This window comes from Anomalospiza imberbis, chromosome 39 (genome assembly GCF_031753505.1).
Source record: "Anomalospiza imberbis isolate Cuckoo-Finch-1a 21T00152 chromosome 39, ASM3175350v1, whole genome shotgun sequence".
In the NCBI taxonomy this organism is placed as follows: Eukaryota; Metazoa; Chordata; class Aves; order Passeriformes; family Viduidae; genus Anomalospiza; species Anomalospiza imberbis.
In genome coordinates, this window is record NC_089719.1 from 1,107,760 (window position 1) to 1,132,028 (window position 24,269).

General features: G+C 50.1%; 1 pseudogene; it reads left to right on the plus strand.

Annotated features, from left to right (window-relative positions):
* The window catches only part of LOC137464240 (zinc finger protein ZFP2-like), a 150,560-nt pseudogene extending 144,634 nt beyond the window's left edge, over window positions 1-5,926 (plus strand).
* The last annotated feature ends 18,343 nt before the right edge of the window (window positions 5,927-24,269 follow it).

The following is a 24,269-nucleotide window of genomic DNA, read 5'->3' on the forward strand; positions in this document are numbered from 1 at the left end:
AATTCCATGTCTAGTCCTGATAGTACCCAGCATTGGCCAAGGCAGCATCATGCTGCAAGGTAATGTAGAAGGGAAAAATGACAAAAAAGTAATGCTAATAAAAGAACAGAGTGATCAGAATGCCAGAGATATGCTTGAACAGTATGAGAAACTGAGAAAATTAGAAATTGGACTTTAAAAGGTTGATGCAGGCTAGAAGACTGATCAAATCGTTAGAGGGGGAATTGTTAAAATAGGTCAGAAACTATTGTAAAATAGTTGATCGCTGTTGAGCGTGTACTGTTGGTTTGGTTATGGTAAAAGGGGTTTGAAGGGTAGTTAGAAGAAATACGGTACTCCACGTACCGTATTACACCTAAGTAAAGTGCAGCCCCCCCAAGGGAAAGGAGCCAGCCTGGACTGAACTGCCACGGGCCAATCGAGCGCCTTAAACCTTCATGCAAATGAGGGCTCCAAAAAGAAACCGATCCAAAGGGACAAAAATCAGGATAAAAAGGGGGCTTCTGACCCACGGAACCTGTGCTGCTCCACCTGGAACGTCGGGGACGTCGCTGCTCAGAAGACCCAGCGCCGGCGCTGCAGCATCCTTGAGGGGAGCGCTCCTGCTCAGCCCGCGGGCCTCCATGCTTTAGGCCTTTCTTTTTTTATTACATTAAATGCTGAAATCACTTTTCGTACCGGGAATGTTTCTAACAAGTATGCTTGTGTTAAAGTGCCTGCTTGGATGGCAGTGAACACAGGATGAGGACACCTGTACGGATCTGCCAACGATCAGCACTCACCGTCTGAAGGCAGTGAGGGCCGGGGCCAAAACTGAAGATGATGATAAAAAAGGACTAAAACCACAACCAAGGAATACACATGCTCTAAAAGGGTGGAACCGGGGAGGGGGAGCCACTCTAAACAGTTCTTGGAATATGTAAACTAGTTTGCGAAAAAAGTTTACTATGCATAAGGGTCTATGAATATGCAACAGGCTGATGGGAGGGAAAAGGTATTTAATGGACATCTCCAGAGATAAGTGTGCTCCTGGTTCAGTGCCAAGATGCACCCGGCCGTAACAACCTTTGCTCTATGGTCCTTGTCTCCTATCGTCCTGTATTAAAATGTTTAAATTTTCACAGGAGAGTGAGCGTGTTTTTCACAGCCCGAGCAGAGAGCTCTGCCCGGGGGCTCCCGGGAAAGGCGGCGGCGCTCGGCAGCGGCCCCAGCCCGCGGGAATTCCCCCGCACCGGGACAAAATCCTGCCCTGAAGGAGGCACTTGGAACGCCCGCCTGCGGCTCTCCCTGCCCCAAAGATCCCGGCAGCAGCCCCGCTGTCGCAGCTGCGGCTCTGGAGCAGGGAGGCTCCGCGGGACCCCCGGGCTGTGCCCCCTCCCAGGCCGTGCCCGCCCCGGTGCTGATGTTCCGCCCGGGCTCTCTCGCTGCTCCCGGCTCCCGCAGTCCCGCCGTGACCGGGCACCGACCGCCCGGCGCCGCAGGGCCCCGAGCCCCTGCCCAGCAAAGGGTCGGTGTCCATCGCCGGCCCTTGCCGGGGGCTCCGGCCATTGCCCGGCCCCGGCACAACCTGCAGCTCCCAGCGCAGCTCCCCCGAGCCGGGCACTGCGGCTTCCGAACGAGGCAGAATATTCAGCTCCCGGAATCTCTGCTAGCTCTGCTGACATGTGCAAAACCAGCTGCTGCTGATGCAATCCCAGCTCCGACTGAAGCCTTCCCACCCAAAACGCTGCCTTCGGTTCGGACACACCATTAAGAAATCCAAGAGCAAACTGAAAGCTGATTAGAGAATCTTGGAAAATCACATCCGAGAACATTTTGTGATAAAATCACAAATGTTAACAGAAGCTGAGAAAGTCAACAATGTTAGAAAACAAGCTTCCAACACTGGGACTAGAAGAGCTCAGGCAATCCATTTGAATGGAATGAGCCCTCTCTTTCTGACATGTGAGCAATGCCATGGAATTTCCCAAACCAGGGAAATGGGGAGCCCTGGCAGCAGCGGCTTCACACGCAGCAATGACACAGAACAGGGCAGGGCAAGAGGCTGACAAAACTATAACTTCTACTTGCAATGAAGAACCTGTTTCTACTCTAGCCACTATTAATATAGAGTCAAAAAGACTAAAAAGACTAGTAATAACAACTGTACCATTAATAGCAAAAATAGAGATCATTGAAATCATAATGGTAATAAAAACCCTACCATACTTATACGAGGTTTGCATGGCCAGGTTTTGGTATGGGAGGGGCTCTAGGAGCACCTTCTGTGAGAGCAGCTGCTCCTCCATGTCCCACAGAGTCAATTCCAGCCCACTCCAGGATGGACCGGCCACCAGCCAAGGCTGGGCCAGTTAAAAATGGTGGTAACGTCTTTGGGATAAGAGATTTGAGAAAACAAAAACTTGTGATCGTGTAGCTGTAACTGTGAGCAGGGAAGAGCCGGTGAGAACATGTGAGAGGAACAGCTCTGCACACCCCAGGGCAGGGCAGAAGGGGCAGGAGCTGCTCCAGGTGCTGGAGCTGATTGCCCTGAGATTCCCTGGTGCAGTCCCTGGTGAGGCAGCTGGGCCCCTGCAGCCCATGGAGGGCACGGAGAGCAGAGATGCACCTGCAGCGCCTGGAGGAGCCCGTTCCGGAGCAGGGGGATGCCTGAGCGGAGCTGTGACCCCACGAGAAACCTGTGCTGGAGCAGGGACCTGGCAGGGACCTGCAAACCCCTGGAGAGAGGAGCCCACGCTGGAGCAGGGTCCTGCTAGGACCTGTGAGCCCATGGAAGAGCGAGCCACGCTGCAGCAGTTTGTGAAGAACTGCTGTCCCTGAGATGAACTCACCTTGGAGAAGTGTTCATGGAGAAGTGTCTCGGGGAGGGACCCCAGCACAGCAGGGGAACAACTCCTCTCCCCGAGCAGCAGGAGAAACTAGAGGTGATGACCTGACCAGAACCCCCATTCCCTGTCTCCCTGCACCCACTGGGGGAGGAGGTAGAGCTGGGAAGGAGGGAGGGATGGGCAGAAGGGGTTTTTAAAGCTTTATTGTACTTCTCACTATCCTGCCCTGATCTGGATAGCAATAAATTCCACTAATATCTCTAATTTCGAAAATGTTTTGCCCCTGATGGCATTTGCTGAGTGATCTGCCCCAGTCCTTAACTCAACCCATGAAGCCTTCCTTCTGTTTTCTCTCTCCTGGCCATCTCTGGAGGGGAGTGAGAGAGCAGCTTTGGTGGGTGCCTGGCATCCAGCCAGGGTGAAGAGACAACACTTCCTTTCCTTCATTCTTTCTTTCTTTCCAGAGGTCACCGTGCAGAGGTTGAGTGGGGCTTTGATGGAGGGAGTGAAGGTGGTGGGGAGTGGTGGGGACAGGAGCCACAGGGACGTGGGACAGGCATCAGAGGGGCCCGGGCAGCTGGCAGGGGGCAAGGCCTGTCCCCCTGGCCCAGCAGCAGCCCCGTGCCCTGCCCAAGGCGCTCCCAGCAGGGGCTGGGCCCCAGAGGCAGGGGGAGAGCCCAGTCCCGGGGGCGGCGTTTCTGCCCCGACCCCCGTCCAGCCCAGCCTGCCCCGTGTGCGCAGTGACCGCTGGCACGGGCTGCACTGGACACTGTGACCTGCTGGGGACACTGAGAGCTGCCCCGCTGTGACACTGCCCTTGGCACTTCACAGGCACCAAACAGACCCCAGCCAGCACCGCCCCTGGTCATGTCCCAGGCACCGGAGAGCATCACAGCCAGCCCCGCTCCTGGTGGTGTCCCAGGCACCACAGCACATCCCAGCCCCGCTCCTGGTGATGTCCCAGGCACCAGAGCACATCCCAGCCCCACTCCTGGTGATGTCCCAGGCACCAGAGCACATCCCAGCCCCACTCCTGGTGATGTCCCAGGCACCAGAGCACATCCCAGCCCCGCTCCTGGTGATGTCCCAGGCCCTACGAGTGTCCCAGGTGTGGGAAGAGCTCCTCACACAGCCCAGCCTTGACCCAACACCAACAGAGGCACCACCAAGGGCAGCCCTGCGAGTGCCCCCAGTGTGGGAAGAGCTCCGTGCGCTGCTCCAGCTCCATCCCCCACGGGAGGATCCGTGCTGGATGATCCCCAGTGAGCCCCGGTGGGCAGAACCCCGGTGATCCGTGGTGCCGCTGATCCGTGTTGGGAAGACACCTGCCTGGGGGCTCCACATCCTCCTGGATCCCCTTGGCCTGGATTTTCTTTTCATTTCTCTTTGCCCTTTCAAAACCCTCAAAAGCAGGTAAAAATAAAGACGTTGAGCTAAGACAAGGATGGGGACATGGGGGTCTTGCAGGGAATGTGGGGGATGCTGGGTTTGAGGGACCGGAGGGTTCCTGGGAGGGCCCTGGGGGTTGCTCAGGGCTTTGGGGACACCAGGCTGAGCGGCTCCGGTTGCACTGGGAGACCCTGGTGGAGGTTCTGGGGAAGCTGGTCAAGGACCCCCTGTCCCTGTCCTCATTCCTGGTCCCATTCCCAGTCCTATTCCTGGTCTCTGCCCCCCTTCCCGGTCCCATTCCCATTCCCTGTCCCCAGTCCCAGTCCCTGTCCCCATTCCTGGTCCCATTCCCATTCTCTGCCCCCCTTCCCGGTCCCATTCCCAGTCCCTGTCCCCAGTCCTGGTTCCTGTCCCCATTCCCGGTCCCATTCCCAGTCCTATTCCTGGTCTCTGTCCCCATTCCCGGTCTGATTCCCAATCCCTGTCCCCACTTTGTGTCCCCATTCCCAGTCCCTTTCCCCATTCCCTTTGCTCATTCCCATTCCCTGTCCCCATTCCCAGTCCCTGTCCCCATTCTCTGCCCCCATTCCCAGTCCTATTCCTGTTCTCTGTCCCCATTCCTGATCCCATTCCCAGTCCCCGTCCCCAGTCCTGGTCCCTGTCCCCATTCCCATTCCCTGTCCCCATTCCCATTCCCTGTCCCCATTCCCGTTCCCTGTCCCCATCCCCATTCCCTGTCCCCATTCCCGGTCCCTGTCCCCATTCCCATTCCCTGTCCCCATTCCCATTCCCTGTCCCCATTCCCGGTCCCTGTCCCCATTCCCATTCCCTGTCCCCATTCCCGTTCCCTGTCCCCATCCCCATTCCCTGTCCCCATTCCCGGTCCCCTGTGGGGAATGTGGGATGACCTTCAGCCAGAGCTCCAGCCTGATCAGCCACCAGAGGATGCACACCAGGGAACGGCCCTATGAGTGTGGGGAATGTGGGAAGAGCTTCAGCCAGAAGTCCCACTTGATCAGCCACCAGAAGATCCACACTGGAGAAAGGTCATACAAATGTGGGGAATGTGGGAAGGGCTTCAGCCAGCGGTCCCAACTGATCATCCACCAAATGATCCACACTGGGGAGAGGCCCTACAAATGTCCCAACTGTCAGGAGAGCTTTCAGACCAGATCCATTCTTCTCAAGCACCAGTGGATTCACACGGGGGAGAGGCCCTTCCGCTGCTCCCACTGCAGGAAGGGCTTCAAGCACAACTCCCACCTCGTCACCCACCGGCGCATCCACACCAGGGAGAGGCCCTACAAGTGTCCCCAGTGTGGGAAGAGCTTCTTCAGCAGCTCTCACTTGGCCAGACACCAACGGAGACACCAGTAAGGAAAGCCCTGCGAGTGCCCCGACTGCAGGTAGAGCTTTGTGCACTGCTCCAGCTCCATCCCCCATGGGAGAACCCATGTTGGGAAGAGCCCTGGTGATCCACGTTCCCTGTGATCCATGCTGGAAAGACATATGTCCCTTTTACTGCCCCTGCCAATGACATGATGTGGGATCAAAGAACATGAGGGTCTGGCCATGGCCCTGTCATTACATTCTCTCCCACCTCAGGTCATTGCCAGGGGCAGGAAAGGGACTCTCTCTCTCTCTCTCCGAGGAGAAGGGTGTCCTTTCCAGGGAGGCGGAAATATATGGCCAGGAAGAGCCAGTCAGTGGTGTTGGAGTTTTCCCTGTAAAGTTTTTCTTATCACTTCTGTTATCAGTATTATTTCTGTTCCTGTTTGTTCCTTATTTCGCTGCTGTTCCCAGTAAATTGTTCTTAACCCAGCCCAGGATCTTTGCCTTTTGTGCTTTCGATGGGAGGCGGGAGGGCAGGGAGCGGCAGCGCAGTTTTAGCGGGAGCAGGAAATTGGGGAATCCCATTCCTGAACCCCGGCCCTTGGAAACCAAGCATCCCAGCTGGTCCCCACCCTGATGGCCACGGCAACAGCCTTGGGAGCGGATCCCTGGCTGGGGCTGTGGGAACCTCTTCACTCTGGTGCCCAGGGACAGGAGTGGAGGGAGCGGCTGCAGCTGAGACGGGGCAGGCTTGGGTTGGATCTCAGGAAAAGGTTTTTCCCCAGAGGCTGGTGTCCATGGCAAACACCCCTGACATGGGGTCTCCACGGAACTGCCAAGGGACTGGCCATAGCAACAGAGGGCTGGTGATGGTCGCCATGGAAACTGACCATAGCAACAGGGGCTGGTGATGGTTGCCATGGAAACTGACCACAGCAACAGGGGTTCCTGGTGATGATTGCCTGCTAAGGATCAGATTTGTCACAGGCCCTCAGAGGGGTTCCATGGGGAATTTCCAAGAGTCTCCAGGCTGTTCAAGAGCTGGAATGTCACAGGCAGAGGCAGGGGCTCCATGGAGACCTCCCAGGGGTTTCTGGGGATGGGAAAGAGCCGTGTGGTCAGAGGCAGTCACAGCCATCCCATGGTGACATCCCAGGGGTCCTTGGGCTGCAAAGGCACCGATCTGTCACAGGCACTCACGAGGGCTTCACGGTGACATCCCAGGAGTCCCCAGGCTGCCACAGAGCCGGGATGTCACGGGCACTCACAGGGGTTCCTGTCATGGGCAGAGTGGGAGCTTCAGGCAAAAGCTTTATTTCCTTTCTGGAGAAATTCCTGCTGAGTCATGAGGTGGAGAAATGTCCCCCAACAGCCAACACAGATCCTCAAACCCCTGCAGGACCCCTAGACTTCTAGAATTCCTTCTAATAGAAGAGACTGGCAGTGGCTGGATCCCATCCCGACCCTGCAGATTGGACAGGTGGAATTGAACCTTAATGCAATTTGTCCCAAAAGATTAACGATGGAATACCAGATAAATCTGTTTAAATACAGCTATGAGTGATTCTGATCATTATTAGATAAAACGGTCTATTTACAACACAGAATAAAATTTTAAAAATAGTTATTTACTCCTCAATATAGGAGCTATACCAATTATAGATTATTCTGCTCTAGGAAGCAATTTTGACGTCACCAGGGCCTTGCTGGAGTGGTTTGAGCCCATTGCAGGCAAAGCCTCCTGCTCCAGCAGGAACTGCCTTTCCTGTGCCAGGAGCAGGGCAGGTCCCGCTGCAGGAAAAGCCCCAGGCCAGCCCCAGCACAGGGAATGCCTCGGGCACAAGGGCAGAGTGCCGTGCTGGGAGCTGTGCCAGGGAGAGCCTGAGGCACCAAAGGCGCCTTGGCAGCAGCAGCTGCTTGCAGGGCATGGCCAGAAGCCTCCCTTGGCAACCCGGCCTGGTGGCCACCACTGCAGTGTCACTGTTGAGTAAGAAATGTCACAGGCTCATCAGAAGGCTGATTGGCATAATGTGCCATATGTTTGGAACTGCTCCTTTTTATATGCTGTTCCGATCCAGGTAGATAAAGTCCCAGTGGCACATATCAGAGGTTTGTTAGGGAAGACAGTGTGGATCAATTCTGCCTTGAGTACAGACAAACCCATTTGTGGGATTGTCTTTTCTCAGGGACCAGGTTGTACATGGTGAATAATGCAGAAATATGGAAGAACTCGATGTGTAGCTCAGGGAGATCTGATTGTGGGGTGAGACTCATATGCAAATATCACTGTTTGTTGGATGTTACTGCCCCTGTCTTTACATTAAACCACACAGACATGAGACAGAAGGAAATGTGTAAGTGTCGAAAGTTTGAGCAAGTGATACAGAAGGAAATGTGTGTCAAAGGTTTGAGCATGTGAGATGGAAGGAAATGTGTCTGAGTAAGTGAAAGATGGAAGTTTTTACCTGATGAAGTTTTTACATGACGTTTGGTAGTATGTTGACGATTCGGAGATAAGGGGTGGAATGTCCTAAGGTGACATTATGGTGCTTGCATCCCCAATCGTGTGTTCTGTTTATGCTTGATGTTATGTTCTGTGCCTTCAGGACTGGCTCCGAAAAGTGAAGGTTTGTTTTGTCTTGTTACCAGCTGGCTCACCTCTCCCCAAAGTCTGTGTCTAGGAGAGGCTAGGGCTTGCTGGCTTTCTTGCTTGCTTGCTGGCTTGCTTGCTTTCGTATTGCTCTTGCTCCTGCTTTTTGCTTTTGCCCTTGCTTTTGCTTATTAGTTAGTTTAGCTAGGCAATCCATTTTTTTTCCCTGGACTGTTTTTTTTTCTTTCCCTTTCCTGAATACCATTTGAACCTGCTCAGGACTGGGACCTGGGAAACACCAAGACACACTGAGAGCCAGCATTTTGTGACCTGCAGCAGCCATCCCCAGCACCGGAGACCAATAACAGGGCAACCACACCCAGGAGAGACTTTCTGAATTTATCACCTCTTCAGAGTGTAGAAAGACTTTTTGTCATCTGGTGTTGTTCATTTTTTGTGCTGGGGAGTGCTTTGCCTGCTCAATAAAAAGGTTGTTTCCACTACTCTCTGGGGAAATTCTTCCCGAGCCAGGTGAGCAAGGGGCTGTGGGGGTTTGCTTTCTGGGGGCTCCTTCTGGAGGTTTTCTCCCAAATTTGCCCAAAACCAGGACACATTACTACATCAGCAGGCTGTTCATTGGTGAGATCCAGCAGGGCCCTGTTCAGCCTGTCCTCAGCAAACTGACTGGCCATGAGCCACTGGTGGATGTACCTCACCATGGCAGGCACCTGGAGAAGGCAGGGGAGACTTGGAAAGCTGCCAGAGGGAGGAATGTCCCCAGCTTCCCCAGAGAAGTGCTTTCCTTCCCACCACACTGCCATGGCCTCAAAGGCTTCCAGTGACCAGTAGGCATGGTTTGGGAGGCCAAGCAGTTCCTGGGAGGATCAAACCCTGGCCACAGGCTGCTTACTTGCTTTGGATTGCAAAAGCCTTCCTCTACGAGCATATCTAGCAGGGCAGCACAGGTCTCCTGTGCAGGGCTAGCTCCAGCGCCTTCTTCCTTTTCCTCCACCCAGGACAGCTGGGGCACTCTCGTGGGTCTCTGCTCCATGTCAGTGACTGGATTTGTGGCTACTTGCAGGAGAGATGCCTCGGAAAAGCTCCGAGTCAGCAAGGCCTGAAGTCGTGCCTGGAAGGCACCTTCAAGAGAGAAGCCTCAGGAAGGCTACAGGACAGCAAGTCCTGCACTCTGGTCTCGAGGGCTCCTGCCACAAGGACAGGAGACTCCTGTCAAGGATTGTGGTCTGGCCTCGAGGGCACCGGTGGCAGGGATGGGAGATGCCTCTGGGGCACCAAGTCCCACAGTCTGCCCTCAAGGACAGCTGCAGAAGAGCAGCCTCGGGAAGGCCACAGGTCACCAAGTCTGGTGGTTTGGCCTCGAGGTCAGCTGCAGGAATAACGCCTCGGAAAAGCTCCGGTCAGACACGAACGAGTGCACTGTGCGGGGGCTCCTCACGGCACCGCTCTGTCCCGTCCTGTCCCGTCGTGTGCTGCGAGCACTGTGGCGTGGTCTTGTCACCGCCAGCTCCTATGTCACCCTGTGTCACAAAGAGCCCTTGGACACGCTGTCCCGTTCCATGCCACGGTGACCGTGCTGCCCCGTGTCACAAAGGGCCCCTGCACACACTGCCCCCTGCCCTGTGGCTGCCCCCAGCCCACCCAAAGTGGCTCAGGTTGGAAGGAATCCCTCACCCCAAGTGTCTAAGACAGCCCAACAGGATCTTTAGGAACGGCTCAAACCATCAGCAAACGCTGCCCTGCTCTGCGGGCTCAGGGCAGCAGAAGGAGCCCCCAGGGCTGCTGACGCAGCCGCGCTGGGAAGGGCACGGGGCCTTCACAGAAGCTGGCACGGCCTCCTTGGGACACGTCCCGGCTGGTGGCCATCCTAAACCCGCGGGTGTGACACAGACAAGGAACGTGTGGGCCAGGGCAGGAATGCTGCTCTGACCCCTGGGGCCCGGGGAGCGCTGACATCAGCAGGTGTGGCACAGTCCCTGTCCAAGCAGACCTGCCACCCCCCGAGCCCTGGCAGCACCGGTGCCCGTCTCCTGCCCCAGGGACCTGTGCCCGTGGGGGGCTCCTGTGCCAGAGGGAGCCAAAGCCCACGTGCATTGGGGGCTGCGCTCCTGCCTGCAGGGGCTGTTGGCAGGAGCACCTGGAGCATCGCTGGCAACACTTGTTCTCTGTCAGAAGCTCTTACTCCATGCTGAAATTATTTTCTCATTGCAGTTATTCCCTTCAGCACAAAAACACCTTAGCGGCGAAGGCACAGAAGAATCTGGCAAGTAAGAATCCTCAATTCAGGAAAGCTTTACTTCCCATTGCTCGACTCAAGTAGTTCCAGAAAGTTGCAAAATTCCCAAATTAATTGGGATGACCTGAGGAGGTGAAAAGTTGGAATTTTGCTTCCAATCTCAAAGCAGCAACTCATTTGCCTTAACCTCATCCACTGAGGGTCACTTTACAGAACATAACACTACACAAAAAAAAGGGAAAAAACAAGGGCCATTCTTTGGTTTTCTATGAACAGATGATAATATCCTAATTCTCTAAAGAAATAAAAGCTCTCAAGAAATCAAAGTCCACTCAGTGGTAGAAAAGCAGCTCACAGAATTGAGTAGATGGCAAAAGGGCTAATCCTCCCCCTGGTACAGAGATCTGAGTGGCCAGTAAAGTACAGCTCTCCCCTCTTGTTCCCTGCAGGAGAATCAGGACCATGAGGAGGAAAAGTCACAGATATTCCTTCTGCCCTCCATAACCAAAGCTGTGCTGTGAAAAATGCATATTTTATGATTGGCTTTTTGCAAATATTAAATTGAATACTATATGTATTATGTTATATTAATTAGAAGTGCTGTATTAACATTTTAATAGTATGGCATATGTAGTTTTGTAGTTAAAATAGAACCTATGTATGTGGGTTTTTTTTTTTACTAACTCAAGCAAGAGATGAGATAATGAAGAAACTCTTCACACAGAGATGACAATGATGGGGGCCCATAAAGAATTACTGCCTCCTTATCGGAAAAGACAAACATTCTTCCACCTTCTCTCCGTCTTTATGGAACCACCAGGATTAAGGGGAAGAAGTTGACAAAAACCAGAAAAGTTCTTAATTTGCAAGGAATTTATGCATCATGTATGAGATGTATGAATATGCAACAGGCTACTGCTTTTAAAGATTATTCCTTTGTTCACAAGGCATGCTTATTGGGCTTAAGTGCCCGAGAGCATCCGGACGTCCGTAATTGTTTGCTTTTTATTGTCTTGTAATTGTCCTAACTCTAAATTTTCATTACTCTAATTGTATTACTATTTTTATAACCATTTTATTATTATTAAACTTTTAAAATTTTAAAAACCAAGTGATTGGCGTTTATAACAAATGGTAGCAGAAGATGGTTCCTAACACCTCTCTGCCGGTGCCTTAGGAGAGTCAGTGTGAGAAGACGCGTCCTGCCCTGATTAGGCAGCCTCGCTCTGCTCCCCTGGTGCTGCCGACAGATGCAGGTTACGATCCGATGGACAAAAGGAGACAATAAAGCAAAGAAAAGGGAAAGGATTCCCTAAAACCGCGGTAATTAGCCCCTAAGACCAAAGTGTACACGAAGAACAAAGACCCAAGGACAAGGGATAGGTAAGTATTTGTTGGGATGGGGTGGATAAGGGGGGATGAATGTGTGTGAATGAGAGGCGGGCTGGTTACCCCAGACCTGCTAAGAGAGTGCAGTAGTCTCCCATGCTGCATTTCCGTCTTTTTCGTGAGAAAAGTGGCCAGTACAGAGACGAAGCGAATGATAAAAGAGTGAGAGAATCCCCCCGGGGAAAATTGGGATTGCTCGGGGAAAGAGTGGGACCCCTTGGAGAGAAGAAGCCGAGGGTGTTCCTGGTATAATCCATTGGGTAAAATAAAAGGTAAAAAGAGGGTTTTCTTGGCATAATTAATTAGAGAAGAATAAAAGGTAAAAAGAGGTTTTTCTTGGTATAATTAATTGGAGGAAAAAAATTCAAAAGGTAAAATATGTGGGAGGGGCCCCTAAAAATTCTGCTTTGGACAACACAGCTAGATTGAGGGATATCCAAGAATACCAACACCGGCCAGTAACACCTATTAGGTGAAATAAAAGGTACCTTCTTGTTGTGTACGCGAGTGTGGGTCCCACACCAAGTCCCCTGTGGGTGGGAGCTTAGGCAAAACCCACAAAACTAGCCTTGTTCCCCTGGGCGTGAGGGGGAAGTTGTGACTGCAGCCAGCCTCAAAGGTGGAACCAGAGGCAAACAAAAGGTACCTTTACTTGTTGTGTACGTGATGGTGGGTCCCGCACCAACAAGTCCCCTGAGGGTGGGAGGTTAGGCAAAACCCTGCAAAAACTTGAGTGAAAAAGTCTGCTGGGTTGAGATATTAACCTTCGAGAGCACCCAGGATTGAGTAACTCAGGGCCCTTCCCAGAGGCCCAGCGGTACTGAAGCCCAGAGAGGCTGCCCCCAAAGCAAGGATGGCTCAGTATCGTAGGACCTTTCAGCACCGCGGCTGCATAAAGTAGTCGTCTAACCCATTCCCCCTGGGGGAGGGGGTGTGGGGAGTCCAGATCGGGCAAGGTACGGAGGTCCGAACCCCTGACTCTGAGGCTATCTCTAGGGAAGAGGGATAGCCAAACCTCGGGGAGGTGGAAGGGGTCAGGGTGGGGGCTTACATGATTCACGATTCTCTGGCAACAGAAATCCCTTTGTGTAAATCTAAGAGGTTTGCTAACGTTTCCTTCCTCTGTGCAATAAAATAAAGGGAAATGTAGAAGTATGAATGGACAGGCCTGAGGGTGTAGATGTGTGTGCGAAAGTAAGTGGAAAATAAAGGTGAGTAAATAGAAATTAGTGAAAGATATGCAATGCAGATTGTTTGTTTTGAGCTAAATAAAAGTAAGTGTGCACGAATGAAAGTATATGTAACAGTATTGTAAAGTTCAGAAGTATGAATGAACAGGCTTGAGGGTGTGAATGTGAGTGAGAGTGAGCGAGAGATAAAGGTGAGTAAATGGAAATGAGTGGAAGATATGTAATGTAGATTGTTTATTTTGAGCTTTATTTTTTAGAGGGAGGTGTATTATGTCGAATGGTTTGTGAGAGAAAGGATTTATTTGCACAGGTAGTTGAAAGAAGGTAGTATTTAGGTTGTTAGAAAATGTGAGGAAAAAAAAAAAGAGCATGGAATGAATAGATAAGATTTTGGGGGAAAAAAAAAATGGGACAGAAAACCAGTAAAAAGGAAGAAAAAGGGGAAAAGGGAGTGGAACAAGAGGGAACCACACCACTCGCAGCCGAGCCACTTGTCCCGGGCCCTGGCTCACCACTTGTTTCAGCTCCATCTGTCCCAGTCCCGGCATTTGTCCCAGGTCCCAGCGAGCCGCTCGCTTCGGCTCCGCCTGCCCCGGTGCCGGTGCCTGTCCCAGTGCCTGTTTCGCCGCCCGCAGCCTCTGTACCAGTCCCCGTCTCGCTGCTCGCGGCTGCCCAACCGGTCCCTGCCCCCATCCCGCCCGGCTGGTCCATGGCCGCTCCGCCGGCCGTGCCTGGCGGGCTCTCGTCCGTCCCGTCTGTCCCATCCTTGGCAGCTCCTCCTGCGGCTGTTTCCTCTGCCCCATCCCCAGCGACTCTGACCGTGCCAGCTGCTCTGGGCACCGCCGCTGCTGCTTCGCCTCTGCTGGGAACAGCTGACCCAGCCGCCATTAACCACGCTCCCGGCTGGTATCCCCTGGAAATGCCCCCTCGTTTGGCGGTTCCAGCAGCGAGCCCTGCCCATGCTCCCCTGAGCTCTGTTCCCCTGGTAACTGCAGCTGCAGCCAAAAAAAAAAAACAAACAAAAAAAAAAACTCGCACCTGGAGGACGCCCCTTATAGGAACACGAGAAGTTCAGTTAGAAAACAACATTCTCCAGACTCTTCCTCACAACACGGGAGAAAGGCTATAGAAAAAGACTGGGATCTGTTTCCACTAAGAGAGGTCCCGATGGGAGGGGGTGGAACTGAGTTTGTAAATGCTCCTTTAACTTCTTCTGAAATCAGGAATTTTAAAGAGGAAATCAAAGGGATTTTGAAGGATCCCATAAGCACTGCTAAACAATTCGACCAATTTTTAAGTTCAAGCATTTATACCTGAGAAGAAATGTGGTCAATAATAAAGATACTATTTTCTCCAGAAGAAAGGGAAATGATCAAAATTGCAAGCAAAGACAAGTAGTTTAAATTATTTCTTCCAATTTGCATTGTGATTTTTCATCTTGAAATTTGTAACTTGCTATACTCTAAAGTTGCGAAACTAGTTTACAGCTGTGACATAGCCAGACCTACTTTTAATTTATTTTGAATCGATGTGAAGCTGTTCAATCACATGGTTCTCAGTGTGTAAAGTTAAACTAAAGGTAACACCAGCTACTTGGCAGGTCAATGAGAAACATTTTTTTCTTCCAGCCAGTCCTTTTACATGTACCCAAATGTGTTCTGCTTTTTTAGTTTTTTGTTTTGTTTGTGTTTCTGGAAGTGCTGACTGCTTGCAGTGCACCTAGAACAGCAGCTAGAGTTGTGCATGCATAGCACTTTTGAAAAATAAGGCTCATTTTTTTGACCTCGAATTGGAGATGGCTACATATATAAATGGGAACACACAAAGCTGGATGAAGAAAAGGTTTCAGTATCTTCTAATGTAAGCTGTTAATTTGTTACTTTCAGCATCACTGTGGGTGTGTGACACACACACACATAAAAAAAAAAAAATGGTGGGGGGGAATCTCTGCTTGCTGTAGTTTTATTTCTGGAATGAGTTAGACAGTTATGAAGAAGTTGTGGGTTCCTTGTGTGGTTTACCCAAGCCTGCAGGGAGGGCTTGGTCGTGATTCCCTCTGTGCTGCAGGAAGCCCTGCAGCGTGGCAGCAGTAGCTTGCCTCTAGTGAGTTTGCAGGCAGGGTGCTTCACCACTGCAGTGCTCAGGTGCTGTTTCCTATTGTGACATTAAAGCTTAAATTCAAGAGTGCCTCTTTCCATCCAATTATTGTTTGTACCACAGGAGCCTCTTTGAACAGCGTTTCCTAGCACTCAAAGAGAAGGTATTGCAGAGACAAATTCCTTACTTTCTGTCTCCCCCCACTGTATTCATGTTTTGTCCATTCTCTCTTCAAAATATGGATTTGTAAAACTCATGCTCTGTGTCCTCAGATGCCCTTCCCAAATCAAACCTTGGCTTCGTTGCAAATTGCATTGCACTAACTAACATTGTCTTAAATTTTTTGGTGCAGGTAGAGTCACTTTGGAAGTAAGTTGTTGTTTACCTTGTTCTTACAACCTTTTTGAGCTTGTGAATGGAAAAAAATTGTGATAGAAAAACAAGTCTTTAGTTTTAGTACTGTGTCAGCTGTGAGTGGCTAGTAGCCTTGGTGGAGAGTGCCATGATTTGCATGCTTGCAAAATGCACATAACAAAAGTAATTTAATTTGTAAAGAAGTTGAAAAAGGGGGAGGGGTGGTTGGCAGACTTATCCCTCTGAGACATTGGAATGTGGACTGATCTTAGAAGGTGGACTGATGCTGGAATGTGGATGTTAAAATGCGAAGAGAGAGAAAGAGAGGGAGAGAAAAAGAGAAAGGGAGGCGAAGGACAGAGTTAAACGCAAGACTGTTAAAAAAAAAAATAAAAGAAAGAGACCACCACTAGAGATAAGATCAAGGCAGAGATAGCTGACTTTCACAAAGTGATTTATTTGTTTAAGCAAGAACTCTTTTCTCTTTCTGGTTTTTCTTGTTAAGAAGAGGAGGCTTTTTGTTCTGAAGAATGAGTTAAATGTTGCCCAAAAAGTAAAAAACAAGAGATGTGATACATGTCGTGTTAAAATTGGCCTGGTCTTTCTATTTAACTACTTATAGCTCACAAGAAGAATTGGCCTCTGCAGCTATTAAAACAGCTGGATACAAGAAGAAGAAGCAGCTGTAGAAAAAGCTTTTAGTTAAACCCAGAAAGTTTTGAAGAAAACTAATGGTAAAAGTTAATGCAGTATTGTCTTTCTTTTAACACTGTGTTATTAAGAAGTCCTTTCCAGGTACCACTAAAGCAGCAATCTGAACCACGGAAAGAGGGTGAATTCACGACAGCAAAATCAAAGAACTTGTGAAGAACCTTGAAGAATGGACTATCACATCTAAACCGGGTGATATCAAATTGACTTTCGACTGGGACTGGGTGGTAATAGTCTGGGAAAACCCAAATGAACCAAGGAAAGTACAAAAAATAACACCTAACTGAGAAATAAGGCAAAGCTTACATCACTGGTTTTAAGCACTGCCTAAATAAGTCCTCAGACGCCTCCGGCACCTCCTTAGGAGAGGAACATTGCCATTCAAACAGGAAGATCAAGATTATTTTAATCAGAGTTCTCACATTCTGGCCTTAGCCTGTGACTTGTACAAGGAAGAAGGGAAATTACCATCAGTATTATACTGTATACTTTATTTGATTCATCCCAGTGCTGGACACGCTAACTGGGTTATAAGTAAATGTTCAAATTATGAGAATGATTGGTATTGGAGCTCACAAAATCTATGTTCTCATTGCAATAGGTATTGAGTACTGAATCTATCCCCTATACAGCTAGAACTCAAAGCAACTGAGGTAATAACTTTGTTTTGTAGATGGGAATTATCAGCGCCTGTTGACTGAGAGATACCTGAAGAATGGTAAGAAACCTCAGTTAAGGAGTGTGGAAAAGGACTTGCCTAAAATTATTTAGTAAAAAGAGTAACAAAGGAAACAGAGGGCAAGCCTGGATTGACCACTGTACTCACCACCGAGAAGATCACACATACCTGCTATGGGAAGCAACTCAATAGGCAGGGGAGGTGGGGGTATAAGCCATACCAGACCTCTGTTATTCCTGTTTCTGTCTCTCATTTGTTGTCTTTTACCTTTTGAGATACTGGCAAGATCGTGTCACAAATGCTACAAAAGAAATATTACATGGAAAGAAACCAAAGTTCCTTTTTTGTTACACACCCCCATGTCAACAGCCACTGTCATAACCCATCCAAACTGAGTACCTGCAGGAAAAATGGGGGAAAATATTGAATTACAAGGAACTTAGGAAAAAGTGGTAATACATAGGGCATTGAATGTCCAAAATGAGAGAGATGGATTTGTTTTACATTTGATTTCAGGAATACAGTCCAAGATTAGGCAAAAAGGCCATTAGTAAAAAAAAAAAAAAAAAGTGAAACCAGCACAGCAATCTACCTCTGTATTAAACCCAAATTATATACTGAATCGTATTATAAGACTCCAAGCAGTCATAGAGAAGATAACAAGCAAAGCCGCTCAGGCATTAGAATTAAAGAAATAACTCAGATACCTGTCCAAAAGTGGGAAAACAATGTTAAAAACTAACTGATGGGGTAATGTATTGAAGAATAGATAGTGGAATAAATTAGGATTACAACTGTTCTGATGTTTCTTCCTTGTTTAATCCCATCTTTAATTTGATTACTAACACAGTCTAAAGAATGCAATTAGATAAGAAATATTGCTCAAGCCAAATGATTTATAAAGAATAAGAGGAGGGATTGTGAAAAATGCATATTTTATGATTGGCTTTTCGCAAATATTAAACTGAATACTATATGTATTATGTTATATTAATTAGAAGTGCTGTATTAACATTTTAATAGTATGGTAAATGTAGTTTTGTAGTTAAAATAGAGCCTATGTATGTGGGGTTTTTTTTTTACTAGCTCAAGCAAGAGATGAGATAATGAAGAAACTCTTCACACAGAGATGACAATGATGGGGGCCCATAAAGAATTACTGCCTCCTTATCGGAAAAGACAAACATTCTTCCACCTTCTCTCTGTCTTTATGGAACCACCAGGATTAAGGGGAAGAAGTTGACAAAAACCAGAAAAGTTCTTAATTTGCAAGGAATTTATGCATCATGTATGAGATGTATGAATATGCAACAGGCTACTGCTTTTAAAGATTATTCCTTTGTTCACAAGGCATGCTTATTGGGCTTAAGTGCCCGAGAGCATCCGGACGTCAGTAATTCTTTGCTTTTTATTGTCTTGTACTTGTCCTAACTCTAAATTTTCATTACTCTAATTGTATTACTATTTTTATAACCATTTTATTATTATTAAACTTTTAAAACTTTAAAAACCAAGTTATTGGCATTTATAACACCCAGTATGATTCCAGTCACTCCCAGATACTATCAGTATTATTCCAGTAACTTCCTTTATGATTCCTCTGTGATCCCAGTCACTCTTGGTCTCTCCCAGTAAATCCCAGTTTCCCCCAGTGTGCTTCCACTCACTCCAGCCCGAGAAGGACTGGACCAGGACCGGACCAGGACACCGATTTGGGTGAGTATCCCCGCTCCATAGCGGGGTGGGGAGCTCAGAAACAGTCCCTGACGAGGGACTTGTTCTTTTTCGCTCCTATTTCGAGCACGGCAAGGCTGCGCAGCCCCGCGGGGTCGGGAGAGATAGCCCCGGACGGCGCGGCTCTGCCGTTTTTAAAGCCTGCGTGGCAGCGGCAGCGCCGCTGGCTCAGGGGGAGCGGGGGGCTCTGCCCGCCCCCTCAGCGCAGTGCGGGGCGTTCGGATTCTCCCGCGGCACAGCGGGCGGCGGCGGCGGCTCCCAGGAGCGGCGGGAGGGCGCGGGCAGCGGGGGCAGAACCATGGCTCGGGCTTTCTCGCCGGGCGTGGGCGGCGCTGAGCCGCGGCTCCTCCGCATGGCGCGGGGGATCCCTGCTGCTGCCGGCGGCAGTTTTAAAAGCCGCACAGGCTGCTGCGCTGGGCAGGGCTAAAAGCTGCGTGTTTTCGCTTCTTAACCGCGGTTCTTGGAAATCGGTACCGAATTCGGGTTTGTTTTTTGTCGGTGTGAGGTTGTGCAGTGCATTTTACATCTACAATGGGGGCTAAGCTAAGCACAGCACAGAAAGGCCTATATTATCAGATTATAGGAATGCTAGTTAGTGGAAATGTATAGTTTTCTAAGGGAAAATTAAAACAGTTTATAAGGTGGCTTTTTCTACATTTCCCGCAAGTTTCTCCTGAACAAGTCCACAATACCCACTTTTGGGACACAGTGGGTCACAAATTGATAACCTTGGTAAGGTCTGGGGACACGTCTTCAGCTGAATTTGTGTTTTGGAGTTTGCAAGTTTGATCAGCTTTACTCAAGCAAAGGGAAGTGAAGGAAAAGCCAAATAACAAGGAATGTACCTCTGCTCCTCCTATTTCTCCCCACCCCAGTTCTGAACCCTCTTCCCCAAAACTCAGTATTTGAAGGAGTGCAGACTCTGCTCACGCCCAGGGAAGCCGGCTCCCTGAGCATCTTGAAGTGACCGAGTCCCTCTGTCCACAAAGTCCTGGCCAGACCGTGTGGAATTCTCCCCACCCTGTCTCCCCAGCCCAGGAACCCTGAGCACGTGTTGGTTTTTTGGAGAGCAGTGACCACCCAAATGGCTCCCAGTCCCCAGAGAGCCAAGAAAATGGAGGATGGCACGTGGCACCGCGCCCTACCTGGTCTCCTTCTTCCCATGATTCCCCTCAGCATCCCAAAAATCCTTTCTTTCCCTTCACGCCCCCCGATCCTCGTGACACCTTCCCTCCCCCCACCTTACCTGGCACTCCCTCAGCTCCGCCCCTCCCCCCCAGGGGGCGTCTGCCGACGTGACGTCACCAGAGATCCCCGCCCCCTGTTCCCACGGTGGCCCCGCCCCCTGTTCCCACGGTGGCCCCGCCCCCTGCCCGGGTTCCCACGGTGGCCCCGCCCCCTGCCCGGGTTCCCACGGTGGGGGCTCGCCCACTGCTCGCCCCTGTAGCCACACCAGTGATCCCAATGCTTCCCGTTCAAGGGAAAAGCAGCAGGGAACTGCAGAGCCAATGCAGGGTCCCGATTTCTCACTCACCCCTGTCACATATCGGCATGCAGGGCAAGGGGGAGGAGCCACAGCTGCTAATTGGAAAGCTTTTGCACAGCAAATAATAAGAGAGATTTGCAAAACACACCAACAGTATGGCCCACAGAGCCCGTGCTTCCGTGGCCTTTTAAAGGCCGAACCGGGTAGGACTGTGCTAGTCCCACATGATTTAAAACAGCTTTTTTCGTGCCTCATGACCTCTACAGAATTCAAACTACGGGAAGTGGCATGGAAACAGCTGCTGAAAGAGGCCCTCCCAGACTTGCATGCTGATCCAAACACAGCAAAGGATGCCAGTGGCGTGCCAATTACCATCGAGCATCTCTCCGGTGAGGGCCAGTGGTCTCTGGCCCCAGTCCAAGCTGCAGTAATCCCTGTGGTAGTCCTTGAGAGAGTCAGAGATGCAGCTGAAAAAGCCTTCTTTGCCCTTCAACCTGACGGCCCTCTCGAGCCATATAGTAAGATCACACAGCTACCATCAGAGCCTTTTTTGAAATTTGTGGAAAGGTTAACTAGAGCTATTGAAATCCAAGTTAGCAAAGAAAATGCAAGGGAAGAAGTTTTAGAGGAAATGGCATTTGCAAATGAGAATGAACAGTGTCGAGCTGCGATTTTAAGCTTACCTTTAGAACCCCCCCACACTAAAAGATATGCTTCTAGTTTGTAACAGGAAAGTGCCTCTGAGGAGTGTGGCTCAGGACACCAGACCAAAGCTGCTGCCAAGGCCACCACAGAGAGTCGCCGTTGCCAGCCCAGTGCCCGTTCCATCAGCACAGCGGCACACTGGGCAGCAGCGAGGACCAGCAATGGTTGACCCCACAAAGCCACGCCTGCTTTGTAAGAACCTTGGGCACTGGGTTAACCAGTGTCCCCTGAAAAAGCAATTGGATGAATTTACAAATAGCAGGGGTGGAGAACTACAAGTGCTCCCAGGGAGTCAACAACAACAAAAAAAACCTAAAAGGGGTTCTGTGGTTCTGTGCAAGCACAGGGCTCTGGCACCTCTGGGACCTCAGAGCCTGCTGTGACCTCAGCCTGCTGTGACCCCAGAGCCTGCTGTGACCTCATGGCCTTAGCTGCACCCCCAGAGTGTACCCCCATCTGTACCAATGGACTGCCCTGACTGTAAATGTTTGGCTTGATCCAAGATCATTCCTCAGCAAATCCTTTCTTTTGCCTGCTGACTTTGACTGTGACCCTGTCGCCTTGATTTCTTAGGATTTTCTAAAGCCTTCTGAATTTACATTCTTGTAGAGAGCTTTCTCATGCAACTTTCTGTAAACAACCTCTTGTTTTGCATTCTTTCATAGAGGCGGAGAAATTTGATAGACTGGTAGTTTGTCCAGTGTCGTTGGAGAGGTGGCGCGTTCACCTTCCAATCCACTGGCACCTTTTGAGAACTATAAATGATTGGAGTCAGAAAAAATAAATTCGTCTCTTCATGGTGACCAAAGCTGTGGTGCGTCGTTTTTTCCTTGTGTCCTCTGGTGACATCGGGTGGCCGCCGGCGCGTACTACAGCTTAGGTCGGGTGAGAGTGAGCTTACCCCCCCCCACCTTTGGCGTTTTGCCTGCTGTGTTAGTTGTGAAAAATGCATATTTTATGATTGGCTTTTCGCAAATATTAAATTGAATACTATATGTATTATGTTATATTAATTAGAAGTGCTGTATTAACATTTTAATAGTATGGTATATGTAGTTTTGTAGTTAAAATAGAGCCTATGTATGTGGGGTTTTTTTTTTACTAGCTCAAGCAAGAGATGAGATAATGAAGAAACTCTTCACACAGAAATGACAATGATGGGGGCCCATAAAGAATTACTGCCTCCTTATCGGAAAAGACAAACATTCTTCCACCTTCTCTCTGTCTTTATGGAACCACCAGGATTAAGGGGAAGAAGTTGACAAAAACCAGAAAAGTTCTTAATTTGCAAGGAATTTATGCATCATGTATGAGATGTATGAATATGCAACAGGCTACTGCTTTTAAAGATTATTCCTTTGTTCACAAGGCATGCTTATTGGGCTTAAGTGCCCGAGAGCATCCGGACACCCGTAATTCTTTGCTTTTTATTGTCTTGTAATTGTCCTAATTCTAAATTTTTATTACTCTAATTGTATTACTATTTTTATAACCATTTTATTATTATTAAACTTTTAAAATTTTAAAAACCAAGTGATTGGCGTTTATAACAATCTACAATATGCTAAAAATTGTAAAACCTAAACTTCTCATCTATGTGACATACTAAACTACACTCTACAATCCCTAAAATCCCTAAATGCCCGTTGCCCCCGGGGGATGCTATGTTGGTATTCTCCTTCCTCAGCCCCGGGGATGCTCCACTGGTTGCCCTGGTCCTCCCAGTTCCATCGTCCTCGTTCGAGGGCGATGCCCCGCCGCTCTCGGTGCTCACTGTCCCATGGGATGCTCTGGCGGGGTCCTCCCCCCTCTCCCCCGGGGCATTCCTCGCCGCCGTCCATTGCCAGTGGTGGTGCCGGGGCGCTCCCGGGGCTCTGATGCCGCCAACGCCGCTGCTCCCATCGCCGGGCCCGCACTGAGCCCTGTGTGCCAGCACACGCCTTTTATAGTCCGGGCAAGCCCCGCCCTCCCGCCGACAGCCAATGGGAGTGCAGTGATGTCATAGTGGTGAGGGGCTGAATGTCAAGGCCCCTTGTGATGTCACAATGAAGGGGTGGGGCCAGAATGAGAGTGCGATCTGATTGGTCGATGCGGAAGGCGTTCCTGCACTGATTGTTTCAGGCGCTGATTGGTTGGATTGACGCTGGGGGGCGGGGCAAGGCGGGGAGTGGGCGTGGCTCACATGGGGGGAGTCCCAGCCCCATTCTGGGGATGCCCGGCCCATAGGGAGGGGTCTCTGGGGGTCCCTGTCCCATTTCTAGGGGTTGTAGGTTCATGGAGATGGGTCTGTGGTGGTTCCAGTCCCATGGGGATGGGTCTCTGGGGGTACCAGCACCATTTTGGGGGGTTTTAGGGTAATGGGGAGGTTTCTTTGGAGGTCCTAGCCCCATTTCTGGGGTGGCCAGTCCATAGGGAGGGGTCTTCTGGGGGTCCCTAGACTATGGGGAAGGGTCTGTGTGCTCCCAGTCCCACTTTTGAGTGGGAACTTTATGATTCGTGTGGGTGGCGAGCGACTCGTGGGGACAGCAAAGATCAGCCACAGAATTTAATAAGATTTTTTGCCAATTTTGCTTAGGAAAACACCTTACCTTTGGAGGATGCTCCGGTGGGGGTCCGTGCTCCTTCTGCCTGATCCCGGCACTGTCTTCGTTGTTGCCCCGGGGGGATGCTCTGCTGGTGTCCTCCCTCCTCACCCTGGGACATTCCCCGCCGCTGGCCGCCGTCCATGGCCGGAGGTGGCTCCAGGGCGCTCCAAGGTGCTGAGGATGTCAGCAGCTCCCACTGAGGCCATCCCTGCCCAGAGACCGTGGGGGAATGGGCAGACAAGGAGAGCGTCCCTGGGGCTGGGGCAGCAGAACTCAGAGGCACCAGCGGCTCCAGCTGGGAAATGGAGTGTGGAATGGGGCTGTGAAAGCCCTGCCTGGGCTGTGCCAAGCAGGACACACAAGCCCTGACTCCCATCCCCCAAACAACTCTCTCAAGGAGACATTTAAGAGGAATTAAAATTGTTTGTGGCCTCTGAGTTGGATGCACTGGAGAAATACCAACAAGAGATTCTCAGGAGCTCAAAACAACAAAACAGCCTATATTGGGAACTTTAGAAAATCAGAAAAAAATTGGCAAAAGGTCTTATACAACATTTAATCAACAAAAACACTTCCCAAAGCATTACCTTGGCCAATTCAACTTCACAAACTCCAATCCTGTTCAATTTTAAGTTAATCAAAATACACAAGAAGACACAGAAATAGAGAAAAATAAGATTTAGAGAAGAACACACACAGAGCTACCAACTCCTGGATTCCAGTGTTTCTCATAAAAATAGAAATTCCAAGAGGTGGTAGGATCAAGATGTGTGCTTGCCTTGTGCTCAGCCATAAATACCCCTTGGTGTTCCTGGGCCCTTCCCCAGGTGGGACTTGGGGTCTTTTGGTCACTCAGGAGCTGGGCTGGGGGCTCCAGAGGTGGCTGTGGAGCATTGCCTGTGCTGTGCCAGGGACTGGCAGACACTGCTGGGCTGGGATAGAGGCT